Consider the following 18,108-nt stretch of genomic DNA (forward strand, 5'->3'; position numbering starts at 1 on the left):
TTTAACCCCCTATAGCGCAGCCATTACAAGGTTTGAAACAGCCACCTTGTGCGTGCGATATGGTGGTTTATACCACACACACAATACAAGCAATGTTTTGACGTGCTCATGCACACTTCCCCCATAGACATCAATGGGTAGAAAGGGTCAGAAAAAACACCTGCGATCGTGGAATGAAAAGATCCGTAACACAGCCCCATTGATGTCTATGGGGAAAAAAAACTAACGTTTAAACCTAACACCCTAACATAAACCCCAAGTCTAAACACCCCTAAACTGCCCCCCACCGACATCTCCGGCACCTACATAATGTTATTAACCCCTAATCTGCTGCCCCCGCTATCACCGCCACCTAAATAAAACTATTAACCCCTAATCTACCGCTCCCAATATCGCCGCCACTATACTAAAGTTATTAACCCCTATTCCCCTGCACCTCAACATCACCCATAATATAATAAATCTATTAACCCCTATGCCGCCGCTCCCCGACATTGCCACCACTAAATAAAGCTACTAACCCCTAAACCTCTGGCCTCCCACATCACTACCTATTAACCCCTAAACCGCCAGTTATATTGTAGCTAGCTTAGGTTTTATTTTTATTTCACAGGTAAGTTTGTATTTATTTTAACTAGGTAGACTGGTTAGTAAATAGTTATTAATTATTTACTAACTACCTAGTTAAAATAAATACAAACTTACCTGTCAAACAAATAAAACCTAAGCTGCCTTACACTAAAACCTACCATTACAAAAAATAACAAACAATAAATTTATAAAAAATAATAATACCTACCATTGCAAAAAATAACAAACTAAATGATCAAAAACAATAAAAATTATTCCTATTCTAATACCCTTTAAAAAAAAACACCCCAAAATAAAAAAAACCTTAAAAGGGCCTTTTGGGGGTCCTTAAAAGGGCCTTTTGTAGGGCATTGCCCTAAAGTTAACAGCTCTTTTGCTACAAAACAAACACCCCCTAACAGTATATAAACCCCCACCCCCCAAACCCACAAAATAAAACTAAAGTAAAACTTAATCTACCAATTGCCCTGAAAAGGGCATTTGTAAAATAAAAACCCACCCCAAAACAAAAAAAAATACATTACTTAAAATAACAAACAAATTATCAAAAATAATAAAAAATATTCCTATTCTAATACCCATATAAAAAAACACCACAAAATAAAAAACATAATCTAGAATAAACTACCAATATCCCTTAAAAGGGCCCTTTGTAGGGCATTGCCCTAAGTTAAACAGCTCTTTTACCTGAAAAAAAAAATACAAATTCTTCATCCAGACGGCCTCTTCTATTTTCATCCAGATGGCAAAGTCATCATCCAGGCAGCGAGAAGTCTTCATCCAGGCGGCCTCTTCTATCTTCATCCAGGTGGCATCTTCTATCTTGATCCCGGTGGCGGGGAGCGGGTCCATCCTGAAGACATCTGGCGTGGAGCATCCTCTTCATACGGTCGCCGCCGTACACTGAATCTTTAATGCAAGGTACGCGATTTAAGATGGCATCCCTTGCATTTCTATTGGCTGAAAAATTTGAATCATCCAATAGAATAAGAGCTGCTAAAATCCTATTGGTTGTTCAAATCAGCCAATAGAATTTAAGCAGCTCTCATTCTATTGGATGTTTCACCATCTTGAATCGCGTACCTTGCATTGAAGATTCAGTGTACAGCGGCGACCGTATGAAGAGGATGCTCCATGCCGGATGTCTTCATGAGACCCGCTCCATGCCGCCGGGATCAATATAGAAGATGCCATATAAATAACATTGTGCTAACGCCCATGGATTTATCTAGGAGTCAGCACTGATTGGCTAAAATGCAAGTCTGCCAAAGAACTGAAATAAGGGGGCAGTCTGCAGAAGCTTAGATACAAGGTAATTACAGAGGTAAACATTGTATTAATATATCTGTGTTAGTTATGTAAAACTGGGGAATGGGTAATAAAGGGACTATCTTTTTAAACAATCAAAACAATAAAAATTCTGGTGTAGACTGAAAGCCAATAAAAAAATGCATATATTTGCAGCCACCAATTAGTAGCTTCTGAGCCTACCTATGTATACTTTTTAGCAAAGGATAAAAAGAGAACTAAATAAAATCTGGATCATGTAAGAAAAAAAAAATTGGGTTTCAGGCCCCTTTAACAACACTTTCATGGGGCTATTTTGTTCCAATTCCCAGCTAAAAGGACAATACGTTTCAACTTATTACAGAAAACTCCAAAAAGTTTTTAAATGGAACATTGGTTTTGCAGATGGGCAAAAAACCCTGAAATTACCCAACCCCAAAAGCACTGGATGTACATGACCTAACCTTAACCCTAACACCCCCTAACTTTAACATAATTAAAATAGATCTAAATTAAATTTACAATAATTAACTAGATAATACCTAGTTAAAACTAAATACTCACCTGTAAAATGAAACCTAAGCTAGATACAATAGAACTAATAGTTATATTGTAGCTATCTTGGGGGTTTGGGGGATTAGGGGTTAATAGATTTATTAGGATTATTGTGTTGTGTTGGTTTGGCGGATTAGCGGTTAATAGTTTTATTAGGTTTATTGCGTTGTGGGTTAATGGCAGATTAGGGGTTAATATACTCTATTAGGTTTATTGCGATGTGGATTAATGGTGGATTAGGGGTTAATATACTTTATTAGGTTTATTGCGATGTGGGTTAATGGCAGATTAGGGGTTAATATACTTTATTAGTTATTGTGGTGGGGGATTTGAAAGGTAGATAGATATTGCGCATGCGTTAGGTGTTAGTTAATATTTTCAGGCAGTTACGTGAGTTACGGTGCTTATATTTTCAGGACAAGGCTTGCTGTGCCTGCCTATGTGTGGCGAGGTGAAAATGGATTAAAATTTCTAATTTTTTGCCGCCTAAGTCCTTGCGCTGAATATGTGATACCGATTTGCGATGCGGTTCTATGTTAGCTTATGGGAGTAAAAATTGCCACCGACTGGTGAAATATAAATGCTGCATTTATGCGGCGCTGTATATGTATGCTATATACCGTCGCCGGCTTTTGCGGGTGATGCTGCATATGTAATCTTGCCCCTGGTCTATAACTGAATGCATCTGATTAGCCAATAACAAGAGACATATGTGCATAGCCACCAGTCACCAGCCATAATCAGCTAATATGCAAATAGCAGTGCAGTAATAAAATTATTACACATTAGAGCATTTTCATATTGTTGTACATTTATGTCCCTTTAAAAGAAATTCAAAACAAATTCCACCTCCTTCTCCTTAAAAAAATAAATAAACAACAACTGGAAACAAAGCTTTTGTGGTTAAATATAGAGGCCATTGGTTAGACAATTCAGTCTCTCTTTGTTGTGTTTCAATGCACAATTGGGGAAGGAGCACAGAGCTAAAACGTTTTGAATTTGTATTTAGCTTGTGCTAAGACTATGAATTGTTTTTCATCTTTGAAAGAGAGCTTAAACACTTTCATTTTTAGAAGTGTTTGCCATTTCCCTTGTTCTTCTATTAAATTCTTTTCATAAAATGTATTTCCCTCAAGGGTTTTCACATACAATGCATGTGATATTCTTTACTCTAATAAAATTCATAATTTAATTATATGAATAGCGAAAAGACAATATTTTTTTCTTGCATTTAAGTGTTTATTAAATGTAATATTAAACCCATTTGTTTTTAGCTGCTACAGTAACAAATAAAAATAAAAGCACAGTCAGGGATATGTGTCCTGGATTTTTATCCATGTCATTATCAAGGAAAAAAGCAAGACAAGAGGGTCCCTATCTATTATATAAAAATGTCAACAGTTACAAAGCCTCAAATTTGCAGTCTAATGGAAGTTCCTTCCTGATTCAAACCAAGAGGGACCTTGTTAAATAGTGCCCTGACGGAGGGTTTATGTGTAATGAGGCAAACCTGTGATTCTTGACTAACATTATTCTACTTAAGATAAAAATCACATTTATTTATTTATTTATTTTTTACCAAGTAAATATTTATTCTCGCAATAGGCACTAGGACTTCATTAAAAAATATAATGGAGGGGGGAACTTCCGGGCGGTGGCCATGATAGGTCGCAAGACTGCAAGCTGCTTCAGACCTAAGCATTGATCCATCAAAAATCGACTTTTTTACACCCCATCCAGTGCTGACTTGTGTTTTACTTCTTACAGTTGAGCAACCGCTCTAATATGAAGCTATTTTTTTCAAATTTGCTGTCAATCTCAGTTTTACGGAGACTATTTGAGGCTGCGGCCTTGTATTAACCCCTCCAGCAGAGCACACCTTTGTGTCTATCAAAGTAGTGTTATCTCGCCAGTCACTGCAGAAACCTTCAGATTACTACAGATATGCTGGTTTCTATTTCTGTACTTGTATACTACCTCCACAGAAGCTTAACATGGACATCACATTTATTCTAAAAGAGCTGCCTACTTGATGGCTACCTATCTGCATTTGAGGAGACACTGTGTGAGAAATTGACCTATTCTGGTGACCAAAACTCAGAGCAACTCACCCTACCAGAGTCTGCTCCGTTTCTGCAGGGGAGTGGCGATGCCTTGGGGCCCTGGTGCTTGCCGCTTACCCACATTTGACATCCAAAACATCTGGAGCCTGGCCCAGTGAGGCCTACAGTGTGGCATGATGCAGATTCAATGGAATGCACGGAGAGCATCATGGGGAAAATTGTGCCTCAAATGGCTATAGAATGCTCCAATACTAACACCCGTTCAGTCTATGCACCAATTCAAGATTTTAAGAGACCGGGAACTACAGAGATCTCAACTGAAGCCCACAGTAAAAACACTAGTAAGGCATGGCTGCAAGTACTGATTCTTTTGAGAGCTGACATTGCGCAACTTAGATGTCACTTCGCCATATCAACTCAACTATCCTGCCTCACGCTAAAAGCTACTGAACCAGCTCCCAAGGACACTCTAATGCTATTTGAACAGTCCTCGGTCCAGGTACAGTATGATCACATTGGAGTAGGCTAAATATTTTAATTATTCTCCTTTCAATATAGACTTAACTATATTAGCCATTTTATGGACATCTGTGTGGTTTTAACGTTTTAATGTTTAGAGTTTTGCTGCACCAGTTCTCTTCTAAAGCAAGTTTAAGAAAGTATATATCTGCATATATTTATTATAGGGCTGTATTACAACACTTTGGTTCTTTGTGTTCATATATTTAACATGTTTGCTTAGTTTACGTAAACTTATTGTACACTTAAGATTTTAGAAGTTACCACAATTTCAAATGGATAATTTTTCACTCTCTTGACATGAGTAAGTCTGCCCAAGCAACAGATTTTATAGTGGGTGAACATTTAATAGTTGTGAATATCCTTTTTTATTTTTTTTAGCCCACCACTATCCCATAATCACTGAGGAATACAGAGAACACATGGTCAGTTCAATAGGAGATAGCCTGTATAGATTGCTGCGCAAAACAGACAGTGGTAGTTTGGTGCAGTGACAAATAGAGTCACACTAAAGTCTATAGTTCCATACCTATACTTGTCAAGTGAGCCGGCACTGTGCTGTCTGCGGCTGGGGCAGCGGGGTATATGCGGCTTACAGTAAGAGTTAGAAATTCATAAGGAACACGGTTATTTTTATTATTATATTTCAAAAAGACTATGGGGCATATTTATCAAGTTCCCTATAGAGCTGCTCCATAACTTGTCTGCCTGCTCTGAGGCAGCAGACATAAATCAACCTGATCGAATACGATCGGGTTGATTAACACCCCCTGCTAGCGGTCGATTGGCCACAAATCTGCAGGGGACGGCATTGCTGGTGCAATGATAAATGCAGAGAGCGTATGCAGTCGGCATTTATCGATGTGCAGCAGGCATGGGGGGATATGTATCAAGCCGTCAACCTCAAATACGCTGTTATTCCACAGCGCAATTGTGGCAAGCTTGATTCAACCTAGTTATCAAAGCCTACAGACCAGCAAAAGTTGAAATCTGTGGCATAACATACGATCCGCCGGTCTCAATCCGACACAGATCGATGCTTACGTCATTACAGATGTTCAGAATACACATTCGGCACTATTTAAAAACTTCTTAAAAGTTATCAAATAGTTAACAGTTACGCTCATGGCTATTCTGGCCCAGCGTATCTGGTTTTCAATCCGCAACCCTGAAGGTCGCGGATTCCATAGCAATCAATGGGAGTCTGAAAGCAGCGAAGGATTTTGTTCAATGCTGTCAGATATCCCATTGATTTCTATGGTTGAAAACCAGTTATGTTTACACCTAACATCCTAACATAAGCTCCGAGTCTAAACACCCCTAATCTGCTGCCCCGACATTGCTGCAACCTAAATAAAAGTATTAACCCCTATCCCGCTGCTCCCGGACCCTGCCGCCACTAAATAAATGTATTAACCCCTATCCCGCTGCTCCTGGACCCCGCTGCCACCTAAATAAAAGTATTAACCCCTAAACCTCTGGCAACCCACATCACTACCAAACCTATTAACCCCTGAAACCGCCAGCCCCCCACATCGCCATAAACTAAATTAAGCTATTAACCCCTAAACCTAACAACCCACTAACTTTACCTTATAATTATAACATCCCTATCTTATAATAAATAACCTGTAGAATTAAAATAAACTATATTAAACTATTATTTAACCTACCCTAACTATTATACTAAAATTACATTAAACTAGCAATTAAATTAACTACATTACATATTAAAAAACCTTAACCCTACTCAAATTATTTAAATCTACTAATACAAATTACTAAGCATTCAAGTTCCAGTTTACGGCGGTGACTGTATTGAAGAGGAGCTCTGCACTGAATATCTTCAGGATGGACCCGCTCCACGCTGGATGGATGAAGATAGAAGAGGCCGTATGGATGAAGACTTCGCCGGATGGATGAAGATAGAAGAGGCCGTCTGGATGAAGACTTCTTGCCGGTTGGATGGATCCTTCAAGCGAAACTGTAAGTGGATCGTCAGGGGTTAGTGTTAGGTTTATTTAAGGGTTTTTTGGGTGGGTTTTATTTTTAGAGTAGGGTCTGGGCAAGTAAAATAGCTAAATGCCCTTTTAAGGGCAATGCCCATACAAATGCCCTTTTCAGGGCAATGGGGAGCTTAAGTTTTTTTAGATAGGCTTTTTATTTGGGGGGGTTGGTTGGGGGGGTGGTGGGTTTTACTGTTGGGGGTGTTTGTATTTTTTTTTTACAGGTAGAAGAGCTGATTTCTTTGGGGCAATGCCCTGCAAAAGGCCCTTTTAAGGGCCATTGGTAGTTTATTGTACGCTAGGGTTTTTATTTTATTTTGGGGGGCTTTTCTATCTTGATAGGGCTATTAGATTAGGTGTAATTTGTTTTTATTTTTGATACTGTGTTTTTCTTTGTAACTTAGCATTTTTTTTTTTTTTGTAACAGTAATTTGTAATAGTAGATTTAAGTAATTTGAGTAGGGTTAGGTTTTTTTTTAATATGTAATGTAGTTAATTTAATTGCTAGTTTAATGTAATTTTAGTATAATAGTTAGGGTAGGTTAATTAATAGTTTTTTTTTTGTTTTTTTTTTAAATAATTTTTTTATTGAGGTTTTTGCATAAGATATACAGAAAATACAGAACACCTTTTTGTCATATGAACAAAATACAAACACAATTAATTGAAACATTTCGGTCTCTATATAGTACCTTGGTGAACGGTTAACGATACCTCATTTTTTCAATAGTATATCATGTATGGCTGGCCAGTTAGGAACTTAGTTTTAGGTCCCATGGACCAAAAATATAGAAAATAATAGACAACTGATGGCCAGAAGTCTAGCCCTAATAGAGCTTCAAAAGGAGCGTGAATACGTTTAGTAAGGGGGGGAGGGGGAGATTCAGCGGGTAAGCACCGCTATGTATAGTAGGGGAAGGGTGGAGGGCGGAGCCATATAAATATGAAGGTATATTAGGAGACTTGGTGGGTACTCTTAGTCTTGGCCATGCAGCAAAGTAAATGAGGAATGCCATCTTGTTATCTATCTATGAATTATTAGCCATGCATAAGTAAATAAAATGGGGGTATAGAGAAGGGCAATTTAATATTAAACATGAAGGTTAAGTAATCTATTGGATAACAAATAAACTATAATGTATTGACTCCTTAAATTAGCTGAGAAAGAGGGTTATGGGAAGATGAGTATTTTATAAATAAAGAGTGATACAGTGGAGAGTATGTCAAAGGGTTATAATAGTGCACAATAGGATTGAGTATAAATATTGTGTAAAAACTAACTTCATATCTAGACCATACATGCACATCTTCTAATCATGAAGTAAGTAAAAGGTTATATCACCACGTATAGAGGCATAATATAAATCTCCAATATTTGCAATGCTCAAAACTTGGTAACTTGGAAAATAGTCTGTATAATCCTGCAGGGCATCACAGATATATATCAACACTAATACAAACTGTCCCGCCAATACCAAAGAGTCCCCTTACTCACATAACAATAAACAGGAATAATATCATTATGGATATGTTAATAGATTAGCTAAATTGCAATCACGCGGACATATGAAGTCTAAGACATGTGATTGAACATATTACATATATAATCTGTATTAGTGCGATCAGTGGAGTAGCATCTCTCTAACCTTATGCCATATGTTGACTGTTATAATGGGTGGTAAACTAGGGCAAGGATGCGTATTAAACACTTAAGTATATAGTACAGTAGGTAGACATAAGCCTTCAACTGTGATAATTGAATTGCCACTACACTAATATGGCCGTATACAGATATGTAAATACCATAATAAAACACCATGTAACAGAATAAGTAGTAAGAATTAATGGTATCCTATGGCAGAATATAATATAAAAGCAGAGTGTGCGTCTGGAATTGGGATTGTACAAATTCCTGTTAGTCTAACTACCTTAGCAGCTGCCCATAAGGGAATTATTGAGAGAAAATTAGCATTAACCCTTGCTGCACCTATATATATCTGATCCCCATAAGCAGATAAACTAAAGTTTCATCCCTGTCCTATATATTAGCTATCTAGATACACATCACTAGGTAAAAAAAAATATACTAGGGAAGACAGGGCATAAAAAAAACATATAACCCAGATACATATTCCATATAATGCAACATAAAAAAAAATTAAGAAAAGGGAGCAAAACCTTTAGGGAAACTTAGTAATAATGTCAGAAGATGACAATGAATGTCTGCACCACGCTGCTCTAACTATAGGCAAATAGAGAGTAGGAGGATATGCTATTTAGAGATTAAGCAGAGAGAGCAGATTGTGCGTAAGATAAATAGCACTAAACAAAATCCTGCAATGCATAGAGTGGCTATTCTGTGGTGTGTTTACAACATGTTGCATAAAAAAAAATAGAATAGCAGTGTAGTTGTTTCATACTAAACAGCAATAAAGGTAGATACTAGGGCTTTGTATTAGTATAGGGAAAACATCCAAAAAGAATTCCTAGAATATAGGAGGGTTCCAGCCCAAATTAGCGTAAGTGTACATACTACCCTCATGTAGTAGTGGTGTCTCATTAGTCAACAGAACAGGATTATGCAACGATAAGTATCTATAAAACTCTCCAGTATAATAGGAAAAAAAAAAAAAGAAAGAAAAAAAAACGTCTTATTAAAGTGCATGGCAAAATAAGAAAACTAGCATCAGGTGCCCGAGCCCACACAGAGTCTCACTACACGTAGTAGCATAATCTGTAAACAGTGTTAAACTATGCAAGTAAAATACGTTAGCGCCTAAAAAAGTGAAATGATTAGCATGCTGGGTATTATATGTTGCAGGTAGTGGTCGCCATGACAGTTGCATGAATGAAGGCAAAACATCCCAATATACATAAATAGAGACTAACAGTACAGTCCGGTAGTGTCAATTGAAAAATAAAAAGTCTCCCATATGTGTTGAATGTAAGTCACACAAGAGTCTACTACTTAGTTGCGGCAAAGCCTAATCCAGAGCAGCGAGATTTGGGGTCTGGCGGTAAGGGCAGCCATTATAAATTTACCCCACTCCAGTTTTAAGTCCCACCGGTACAGGATTCTTCAAATTCGACAGCTCAGCGACACAACTCTGAATCCGGCTCATGAAGACCACACGTGTGCTGCTATCCATTCTAAGTCTATGGGGCCAATACAGTGCAAAGACACCCTTCAGCAACTTCAGCCCCGGCTGGGTCTCTTCCGGCAGTAAGACAAGCGACGCAATGTCGCATAAGTATTCAGGGGAGCTTAGGTAATTTGCGCTGCTACGGCAGCTATAGGAATCAAGAATGCTGTGGGCCCCTAGCCTCATGAAATATGTAGAAGTCAAGGACTTATCTGGGAACATGTTAGGGTCGCAGGGAGTCAGGTATCTGCTAGCAGGAATCACAGTGCCTCCATACCTCTTCTGTTTAAGGAGTTGTTTCGCTACTACCGCCATCTGGCTCTCACAAAGTTGCTTTGCTGCCGGGAGTAGTGTAAACTCCTCTGTTGATTCAGCGCAGTCTAGAGGTGGATCGTTGTGGAGCGGCTCAGTTTGGTCTCTCACCTTAATGGATGCCAGCGTTATTGTACTAGGGCAATCCGAACAATCTCTGTCCTCGCCTCTACATGCTGCTGTGAGATCAATAAAGTGTTTGTCCATTTTATCTTCTAGATGCTTAAGCAAGGACTGTATCGTAGCGTAAGTGTCCTCCATATTCAATACCCACAGAAGGCCGTAAAGCTTTGTCCCCGTGTCTCCTGGTCCTATAGATATAGCAGAAATGTACACTTCCGAGAGGGGGCAAATTAGTTTCAGAGTAGTCTAGGAGCTATTAGAAGGCTGTTGTGGTAGTTTTTTACCAGCTATTAAGTAATAATCGGTCTCTTAAATTTACTAGTGTTCAGAGCTCTCTGCATGTGCGGCCATCCATGTTGGCAGTTGGCTCCGCCCCCAGGTTAATTAATAGTTTAATATAGTTTATTTTAATTCTAAAGTTAAGTTTCAATTTATTATAAGATAGGGATGTTGTAATTTTAAGGTAAAGTTAGCGGGTTGTTAGTTTTAGGGGTGAATAGCTTAATTTAGTTTATAGACACGGGGGGACTGGCAGTTAAGGGGTTAATAGATTAGGTAATGGTAGTGATATGGGAGGCCAGAGGTTTAGGGGTTAATATGTTTATTTAGTGGTGGCGGGGTCCGGAGCGGCGGGATAGGGATTAAACACTTTATTTAGTTGCTGCGGGGTCCAGGAGCGGCGGGATAGGGGTTAAACATTTTAGTATAGTGTTGGCGTTTAGTGACAGGGTATAAATAAAGTTGGTAAAATGCCGAATAGCAGCGAGATTGATGACTGTTTGTTAACAACAGTTCGATGCTCATCACCCCGTACTTGGTGCGTGGCTTTTTGCAGGCTTTTTATATAAATATGAAGAGCATATTCAGGTCTGCAACCGCGATGTTAGGCGAGCGTATTGGTGCCGGCAAATGCAGCATAGTTAAGGCTTTACAAAATATATAGAGTGTCTTGTACACCAACCGTATACCACACCCTTAGGGGGCGCCTCCTAATTACTATAAGACCATATAAAAATAAATGACCAGTTAATAATTAGTCAATATTACAAAAAAATGTCCATATAACCAATAGTTGATGAAAATCCAAATAGATGTGGCAGCACTCTGTCATAGGAAGGTCATCCTGATGGGTAGTTATCTGAAGAAAGAAAAGAACAGAGGCGCCAACATGGCCTAGTACCACCAGAGCAGATATTTACAAAAGCAAATAAAGGAGTATACTCACAAACAGAGTGCACCCAACGGTGCTATTGAGGCAGAATGGAACTTTGCAGTGGTCCAGCTCACTGATAATCCACAACGTAAATCCAGTCATTGGTCCTTGGGAGAGCCTGTAGTTAAGTGCCTCGATATAAAAGGAACACACAGACATAGCCTAGTAACGTTTATAACAGAGCAACAGGTAGTTATAAAGTTGCACTTACAAGATACAATGCACCTCCAGGTGCACTACCAGCAGACTGGGACCTCTCAGCCGCCCAGTAGACTGTTAGCTCCAGGCAAAAGCAGCAGTTGTCCCAGATAAAAGGGTTCCAGATGACCGGCAAAGTATACACAGTGACATACACCAAAAAATACCAAGGGTATATTATAAAAAACTTTATTTAAAATGTGACGCGTTTCTCAGCCTCCTAGGGGCTGTTTCCTCAGGCTATGATCTACCTGTAGCTCTGTTACAAACGTTACTGGGCTATGTCTGTGTGTTCCTTTTATATCTAGGCACTTAACTACAGGCTCTCCCAAGGACTATTGATTGGATTTACGTTGTGGATTATCAGTGAGCTGGACCACTGCAAAGTTCCAGTCTGCCTCAATAGCACCGTTGGGTGCGCTTTGTTTGTGAGTATACTCCTTTATTTGCTTTTGTAAATATCTGCTCTGGTGGTACTAGGCCATGTTGGCACCTCTGTTCCTTTCTTTCTTCAGATAGTTGAGGCTTTGATAAATATCCCCCATGATACGCTACTTTGTATCATGTCCGCTCACACATTGTTAAATATACCCCTATGGCTTTTATGTTAGACCACCCTAGAAATCCAGCTTAACTTTTTCTCTTTCATAGCCACTGTAATATAGTTCATTGGCATTTTATACAACCAAGTTAGCTGTATCTATAACCGCTGTTGTACCTAACTAATCTCTTCTTTGATACCACAATGTTGTTGTTCCCCCTGCATATTTTGATATTCCATTATTAGGTTAAAGACAAGATCAGATTATAAGCAGCTATCCCATATAATAGCACTCAATAAAGGAACTGGAACTGTTGTTTACAGAAAACATATTGAACCTAGAGTCATAATTCTACGGTGGTAATAACTATCATATTTAGATATAGTTCTCACCATCAGCCCTAAATATTATAGCCAAATTCATATTATCAGATAAGATATTAGATCCAAGCAAGCCTATAGTTTCAACCTTAAAAAAATGCTGGCTTTCTCAAGATAAGCTGTTATGAGATCACTTCAATCTACTGCCTCTATAGCAGCTTTTTTTCCAGTAGATCCAATGCAGTTTCTGTATACAAGCTACAGATTCTGTATACAAGCTACAGTGGCCTCTACATTATATATTATTCTTCACTCTCATTCTGAGTGTATATATAGGATAGGTCCAAAAGGGGCCTATTGAGTTTTAAGAGAGATGTCTTAAATTCATCCTACCCTCTCCCTCTTGTTAATGTTTGGGTTAGGCCCAAAAGTGGCCTATTGAGTTTCACAAGGGAAGTATTAGATGGAAGTGGAATTCACCTATCTCATAATAATTGGTATACCACTTTGTATCTTTGTACTGTATGATTATTTACTAAGCCAGGTGTGGACAAGGTTTACGACTTGAGAACCTGTCTGCACGGCTTCACGTTTAAAGGGCAGCGGATATTGATTGTCCGCTGCCCAGATGTTTCATGATACACTCACTTGATTGTGTAATACTGTTGTTTGTGTAATGTATTCGGGGTTATTTAAATCCGCCAATTCAGAGATGGTGGAGAGGGTAAGAAACAGAGGTCTGATGACAACTGCTTCCTACATTGCAGAAAGTAGGCTCACATACACTGTGCTTAGACTTTATTCTATAGCAAGGCAACATAAATACCAATATTGGTTATAAAACGTCATAGAACACTGTAATATTTTAGCAATCTGTTTCAGGTTGCTACTGCATTGAAGCAAATTGTTTTGTGGTTTATACAGTGTGTCACTATTTATAAACTTAAAAAAAACATAATGATGTATAGTATAAAATAATATATGAGTTATCTGTGGGATACTTTAATATACTGTAGCATTTTTAGGCATTGAAAATGCTTTAGTAAACAATATGATGTAATCAATTATGACTGGAAGACAAGCAATAATAGGATTATATTTAGTCTCTTCACAGATAAGACTTTAGCAGCAGTGACCTTGACTAAATCACTCATAGAACGGATATTATAGTATAGATAGTATTATAAATGCAATTGTTTTAATGAAAAGAATATTAATTTGCTTTGATTTAGTTTAATGCTCTTTCAATGTGATTTGCAATATAAAAATTCAATTTATAATACTTGTTTTGTATCATCAATCATTTCTTGATAATATCATATCACTGATAATTTATTTTTATTTAATATTTGTTTGCTATCACTTTTACTGTAATTAGAATTTGGTTTTCACAAACATTGAATAAACACACAACAACCCAGTCTTCTAAAATTAATAACATTATTTTTCTTATAATCTATAACCAAAACAACAAATAATCCTATCTATTTTTTTATATTTATTAGAGGAAAATATCATTTTAAAATGCTGTGGCTCCTGTTCAAATCTGTATGACAACACCATATGCATCCTAGGTGATATTCAACTTAATTTTCCAATGCATTTGAATATTAGCTGTTTGAATCAGTTAATGGGAAATTAAACAAATTGGATGCTTAATATAATTACATACAGATATATTTAATTACTTTTCTAGCTATCATGACTTCTACACCTCGACAGATACAGTGCATTTAAGCCTACGGAACAATAAAAGTCATTAGAACGTCATAATTACATTATATTAATAAAAAAACAACAGCTAGATTTAGAGTTTGTCGGTAGCCGTGAAAACCAGCGTTAGAGGCTCCTAACGCTGGTTTTGGGCTATCGCTGGTATTTAGAGTCAGTCAGGAAAGGGTCTAACGTTTACTTTCCAGCCGCAACTTTTCCATACCGCAGATCCCCCTACGCCATTTGCGTATCCTATCTTTTCAATGGGTTCTGGGCTAACGCCGGTTTATAAAGCTCTTAACTACTGTGCTCTAAAGTACACTAACACCCATAAACTACCTATGTACCCCTAAACCGAGGCCCCCCCACATCGCCGCCACTCTATTAAAATTTTTTAACCCTTAATCTGCTGCTCCGTACACCCCCGCCACCTACGTTATCCCTATGTACCCCTAATCTGCTGCCCCTAATACCGCCGACCCCTATATTATATTTATTAACCCCTAATCTGCCGCCCACGCTATCGCTGACCCCTGCATATTATTATTAACCCCTAATCTGCCGCTCCGTACACCGCCGCAACCTACGTTATCCCTATGTACCCCTAATCTGCTCCTCCTAACACCGCCGACCCCTATATTATATTTATTAACCCCTAATCTGCCGCCCCCAAAGTCTCCGCCACCTACCTACACTTATTAACACCTAATCTGCTGACCGGACCGCACCGCTACTATAATAAATTTATTAACCCCTAATCCGCCTCACTCTCGCCTCAATAACCCTATAATAAATAGTATTAACCCCTAATCTGCCCTCCCTAACATCGCCGACACCTAACTTCAAGCATTAACCCCTAATCTGCCGACCGGAGTTCACCGCTACTCTAATAAATTTTTTAACCCCTAAAGCTAATTCTAACCCTAACCCTAACACCCCCCTAAGTTAAATATAATTTTTATCTAACGAAATAAATGAACTCTTATTAAATAAATTATTCCTATTTAAAGCTAAATACTTACCTGTAAAATAAACCCTAATATAGCTACAATATAAATAATAATTATATTGTAGCTATTTTAGGATTAATATTTATTTTACAGGCAACTTTGTATTTATTTTAACCAGGTACAATAGCTATTAAATAGTTAATAACTATTTAATAGCTACCTAGTTAAAATAATTACAAAATTACCTGTAAAATAAATCCTAACCTAGGTTACAATTAAACCTAACACTACACTATCAATAAATTAATTAAATAAAATACCTAGAAATAAATACAATTAAATAAACTAACTAAAGTACAAAAATAAAAAAGAACTAAGTTACAAAAAATAAAAAAATATTTACAAACATTAGAAAAATATTACAACAATTTTAAACTAATTACACCTACTCTAAGCCCCCTAATAAAATAACAAAGACCCCCAAAATAAAAAAATGCCCTACCCTATTCTAAAATTAAAATAGAAAAGCTCTTTTACCTTACCAGCCCTGAAAAGGGCCCTTTGCGGGGCATGTCCCAAAGAATTCAGCTCTTTTGCCTGTAAAAAAAAACCATACAGTACCCCCCCAACATTACAACCCACCACCCACATACCCCTAATCTAACCCAAACCCCCCTTAAATAAACCTAACACTATGCCCCTGAAGATCTCCCTACCTTGTCTTCACCATGCTGGGTTCACCGATCGATCCAGAAGAGCTCCTCCGATGTCTTGATCCAAGCCCAAGCGGGGGGCTGAAGATGTCCATGATCCGACTGAAGTCTTCATCCAAGCGGGAGCTGAAGAGGTCCATGATCGGGCTGAAGTCTTCATCCAAGCAGGAGCTGAAGAAGTCCATGATCGGGCTGAAGTCTTCATCCAAGCGGGAGCTGAAGAGGTCCATGATCGGGCTGAAGTCTTCTATCAAGCAGCATCTTCAATCTTCTTTCTTCCGGATCCATGGTCATCCCGCTGACGCGGAACATCCATCTTCACTGACGACTTCCCGACGAATGACGGTTCCTTTAAGGGACGTCATCCAAGATGGCGTCCCTCGAATTCCGATTGGCTGATAGGATTCTAAACCATACAGTACCCCCCCAACATTACAACCCACCACCCACATACCCCTAATCTAACCCAAACCCCCCTTAAATAAACCTAACACTATGCCCCTGAAGATCTCCCTACCTTGTCTTCACCATGCTGGGTTCACCGATCGATCCAGAAGAGCTCCTCCGATGTCTTGATCCAAGCCCAAGCGGGGGGCTGAAGATGTCCATGATCCGACTGAAGTCTTCATCCAAGCGGGAGCTGAAGAGGTCCATGATCGGGCTGAAGTCTTCATCCAAGCAGGAGCTGAAGAAGTCCATGATCGGGCTGAAGTCTTCATCCAAGCGGGAGCTGAAGAGGTCCATGATCGGGCTGAAGTCTTCTATCAAGCAGCATCTTCAATCTTCTTTCTTCCGGATCCATGGTCATCCCGCTGACGCGGAACATCCATCTTCACTGACGACTTCCCGACGAATGACGGTTCCTTTAAGGGACGTCATCCAAGATGGCGTCCCTCGAATTCCGATTGGCTGATAGGATTCTATCAGGCAATCGGAATTAAGGTAAGAAAATTCTGATTGGCTGATGGAATCAGCCAATCAGAATCAAGTTCAATCCGATTGGCTGATCCGATTAGCCAATCAGATTGAGCTTGCATTCTATTGGCTGATCGGAACAGCCAATAGAATGCGAGCTCAATCTGATTGGCTGATCGGATCAGCAAATCAGATTGAACTTGATTCTGATTGGCTGATTCCATCAGCCAATCAGAATTTTCCTACCTTAATTCAGATTGGCTGATAGAATGAACTACATGGATCCGGAAGAAAGAAGATTGAAGATGCCGCTTGATAGAAGACTTCAGTCGGATCATGGACCTATTCAGCTCCCGCTTGGATGAAGACTTCAGCCAGATCATGGACATCTTCAGCCCCCCGCTTGGGCTTGGATCAAGACATCGGAGGCTCTTCTGGATCGATCGGTGAACCCGGTATGGTGAAGATAAGGTGGGAAGATCTTCAGGGGCTTAGTGTTAGGTTTATTTAAGGGGGGTTTGGGTTAGATTAGATGTATGTGGGTGGTGGGTTGTAATGTTGGGGGGGGGTATTGTATGTTTTTTTTTTACAGGCAAAAGAGCTGAATTCTTTGGGGCTGGTAAGGTAAAAGAGCTTTTCTATTTTAATTTTAGAATAGGGTAGGGCATTTTTTTTATTTTGGGGGTCTTTGTTATTTTATTAGGGGGCTTAGAGTAGGTGTAATTAGTTTAACATTGTTGTAATATTTTTCTAATGTTTGTAAATATTTTTTTATTTTTTGTAACTTAGTTCTTTTTTATTTTTTGTACTTTAGTTAGTTTATTTCATTGTATTTATTTGTAGGTATTGTATTTAATTAATTTATTGATAGTGTAGTGTTAGGTTTAATTGTAACTTAGGTTAGGATTTATTTTACAGGTAATTTTGTAATTATTTTAACTAGGT

At 38.5% G+C, this 18,108-nt stretch overlaps 1 protein-coding gene across 1 annotated transcript in view; it reads right to left on the minus strand.

Annotated features, from left to right (window-relative positions):
• Nucleotides 1-18,108, minus strand: part of MYO16 (myosin XVI) — a 944,954-nt gene that overhangs the window by 293,216 nt on the left and 633,630 nt on the right. The gene's annotated exons all lie outside the window — the stretch shown is intronic.

Source organism: Bombina bombina, chromosome 3 (assembly GCF_027579735.1).
Source record: "Bombina bombina isolate aBomBom1 chromosome 3, aBomBom1.pri, whole genome shotgun sequence".
Taxonomy (NCBI): domain Eukaryota; kingdom Metazoa; phylum Chordata; class Amphibia; order Anura; family Bombinatoridae; genus Bombina; species Bombina bombina.